This window comes from Solanum pennellii, chromosome 8, assembly GCF_001406875.1.
Source record: "Solanum pennellii chromosome 8, SPENNV200".
NCBI classification, from domain to species: Eukaryota; Viridiplantae; Streptophyta; class Magnoliopsida; order Solanales; family Solanaceae; genus Solanum; species Solanum pennellii.
In genome coordinates this window covers 5,153,625-5,157,607 of record NC_028644.1, presented here as the reverse complement: position 1 = coordinate 5,157,607, position 3,983 = coordinate 5,153,625, and the positions used below count along the sequence as shown (strand labels likewise).

The following is a 3,983-nucleotide window of genomic DNA, read 5'->3' as shown; positions in this document are numbered from 1 at the left end:
GTTTGGTTGGCTTATATATATTAGAAAAAATTTCTCATATAAATTTATTTTCCGCAAATTATAATTTTTTCTTTACCTCACTCCGTATCCTGAACCTCCACATTCAAAGAATAAAATTTTAAAATTTTAAAATTAATTTATTTTATCATTTATAAAAAATAATTCTATAATTGATAATTTTAATTATAATGAAGTAGTATGGAATATTTATATTTAAGCCAGTGACATAAAAGATAATGTAAATTTTTGTCTTCATATGAAACACGATATTTTTTTTTTCAATATGCTAAATAGACTTTATATGCAGAACAAACAATTTAGAGGTCATATTTTGAAACAACAATTTATGTATTAAGTTGAAAACAATACTTTTTGTTTAAATCTTATCTATCTTTTGAGTACTCAATCATTTATGATAACATCAATTTTGATATTAATTTTGTTTTTTTTGACTTCCACGTTACGTCTTTATCTTCACATTTGTTTACTGTTTACATATTAAAGAAATGTTTTTAAAAATTATAACAATGAAACAAATAGGGAAAAGGGTCTAAAAAATACTCAAACTTTGATCGAAATTGTTGTTACGTATCAAATTTTATGGAGGACCTTTTATCCCCAAACTATTTAATAACGTATTTTAAATGAGTATATGTGTCCACGTGAACACATTATTATTGATAATTCTGCAAAAAAAAAAATTATGTCCACATGTGCACATATATACCTTCAAAATACACTATTAAATAGTACAAGGAAATAAAATGTCATTTCCAAAGTTTGGTATCATAACGGCAATTTTGATCAAAATTCATATATTTCAGACTTTTTTTAAAAACAAATATGAGTTATCAATAATAATATTTAAGAGTTGAAGTAATAAAGAAGATAAGAAACATGAGTTATCATAACTTTAATATAAAATATTATTATGACATTAAGTACATTAAAGTTGTGCATTGATTTTATATGTAAAAAGAAATAAATGACGTAAAAATATAAGGGGTAAAAATCACAAAAATAATAAAATAAATAATTTGATTGCATAAAAGACGTGTCGTATTACAATCTCATCAAAGGCCACAATTAAATAATATATAGGCATACATTCTTTTTATAATTATGTAGATAAGACGTATAAAAAAAAATAATCTACATTATTATATTGACAAAGTAATAAAAAATGAAAAGAAAACTTCTAAATACATTTCAAGCAAGAAAAGGATATGAAAAAAAAATTGTTACATATGCATAAGAATAAGCAATGATGTCATATAATAATTTATTTCATCTATGATTTTCTGAGAGAAAAATAAAATATAACTTATTTTCATAATGTTTTTTATTGAAATAAGATAGTTATATTAATTATGTTTTACAATAAAAAGCAGGATTATAGAGGATTAAAGGAGTAAAGTTGTCAATATGTGTCTTAAGTTACTATATATTACAAGTCAAAGTAAAAAAATAATCTCTAGTAAAAATAATTCCCAACTATTCTTGAAAAAATATTCTTCAACGTCTTCCTTCAAGAAAACATACAATAAATAAAGAGAAAATGGTCTAAAACCCCTCCAATCTATACCCACAATTTCAACTACACACTCCAAATTCACGGGTGTCCTATTACCCACCTAAAATATATTTTTATATATTTTCTACCCACCTAAATGTTGACCTATCATGGGAGGTGTTGTCACCGCCTCTAGGCTGCGTTAGAAGCATAATTTGACGAAAAATGCATCCTTCTTCAACAGTTAACTTCCCCACTTTTAAATAAACATTACTTCTTCTTCCCCCACCATTAATCCTTGTTTTTTTTGTGAAAAATTCACAATTTCCTCTCAAAATTAAGTAAGGTTTAGTTGTTAATGTTCAGTTTTACTTCAAATCTTGAATTTAGGATTTGTAATCTGCTCTAATTTCTTATTTAGGTCTCTAATTAGAATTTTGAATTTTCTCGAAATTCATCAAAAATGGAAAATGAAAACTTGAATAGGCTTAGATTCAATGCTCAACGCTTTAGTGAGATTCAAACACGAAATTTTGCAAAATTTGCAAACACGAAATTTTGCTAAATTTGCAAACTTCTTGGTCAAAATTAAATCCGGGAAGAAGATTTTGATTTTGTCTATGCTATGGTGTATGTGTTTTTTCTCTTGTTTTCTTGCTACATTTCTTTTGACGATGCTAATGTACTTATTTGGATCATTTTCAGTCTAAAAATTGGAGAAACAGCTGAACATGAGAAAAGAGGGGTTTTGGTTTTTTTTTTGTTCCTTTGTTCTGCTTTGTGTTTAGGAGGAAAATGGGTGGAAAACTAGAAAAGGGAGAAAAACAAAAAATGAGAGTTTCAAGGTGGGGGTCCCAGCGCGTGTAATCACGCAGGACGACTTATTTGGTCTATGTGTTGAAGTCATGACTTAGGCGGGTAGAAAATATATAAAAATATAGTTTACGTAGGTAATGGACACCCGTAAAGTTGGAGTGTATAGTTGAAATTTCGAATATAGGTTGGGAGGGTTTTAGACCATTTTCTCATAAATAAATAAATAAATAAATAAATCAATAAATAAGGAGAAAGTAATAAAATACAAGCAACACTTTTATAGTTTCCATTATCAAATAAATATGAATTCAATAAATCAATTCATTATTCAGAATAAATTATTTAATTATAATAATATAAAACACAAAAGTTATAAATAATTGTTAATATGGTACTATTTTATATATGGTATTATATTCTCATCATGTCAAATAAAAAATAATTATATAAAAAAGGGAAAGTAATTTAAACTATAGTAGTAAGTTATGAAATTATCAAGACTAAAATTAAAGGGTATAAGTTATGAGTAGTTATATTTTTATAAATATATTAAATTTAAAAAGCTTAAGATATTAGAAGTTATATTTGTCATTTTATAATAAGAAAAAGGGAACAAAGAACTTTTTTGACGAAAAAAATATCAAATAACTTGAGCATAAATTTAAGGAAAAATACATAAATTCCCTCTCAAACTTGTCCCCAAAATTTACTTTAGCACTGCAACTTTACATGTATTTAAATACTCCCTTAAACAAGTTACAAGTGAATTAAATATCACTTTAGAGATTGACGTGGCAAAAAAAATAATTCTAAGCGCGTAAATAACATAAAAATGAAAAGAGGAGGTAAGTGGGTCCCACTTCATCTTCTTTGAGCAATCTGTACCGGCTCTCTTTGTTTCCACCGCCGTCGGTCACTTCCGAGAGAACATTTCTGGAATAACAAATTCAACGAAACTCAACCACGCCAGACCTCACCCCAACCCCTTTGTTCTTCGTTCATCACCGTTTAAACCTCTTGCGAGAGTTAGCCGCCGTGAGACCATCAAATCTCGTTAAGAAATTTCACACCTGCAACCATGGAAAAAGCATTGGACATACCCTTTTCCTTTATTTTTTTTCATTTTTTTTTCTTTTCAGGCGAGCCACCATCAGATCTGTCGATTTTGTGCCTCTTATAAAAACAGTAACTCCGGCGATTGTTGTTGAAGCGGTTGATGGTTGTTCATAGAGCAACCATGGCTGTTAAGATCAAGCTTTCAAAAAACTTGCAAATAAAAATATGGAGTAATAGTAAGTTAAACAACAAAAAAATGAAATTGAAAATAAACACTCCCAAAAGTATGAGCAAGAGTAGCACCAACAAACCCAACTCCAATGATGATGATCATTTTTCAAAGTTGTCCTTGAAGCACTTGCCGACGTATACATATTCACTGCTTCACACAATATTCGTAAAATTATTAGAAATTATGTTGCGTGTGTTGAATTTTTGCAGAGGGTAACAATAACTTTTGTATGTATTGATTATTGGAATAATTAAGAACATGGAACAATGAAGAAGATGAGTGAACAGTGAAAATTAGAACAAAAAATGATGTGGAAAAAGAAAAAGAAATGAAATTAATTTCTTTTCACAATCTGATATGTTATCA

At 27.7% G+C, this 3,983-nt stretch overlaps 1 long non-coding RNA gene across 1 annotated transcript; it reads right to left on the bottom strand.

Annotated features, from left to right (window-relative positions):
* Nucleotides 1-2,967: 2,967 nt before the first annotated feature.
* LOC107027990 lies at nucleotides 2,968-3,983 on the bottom strand. The gene is made up of 2 exons (XR_001457785.2): nucleotides 3,689-3,983; nucleotides 2,968-3,595 (listed from the first exon to the last, which is right to left on the bottom strand). It is a non-coding gene; the product is annotated as an uncharacterized LOC107027990 (long non-coding RNA).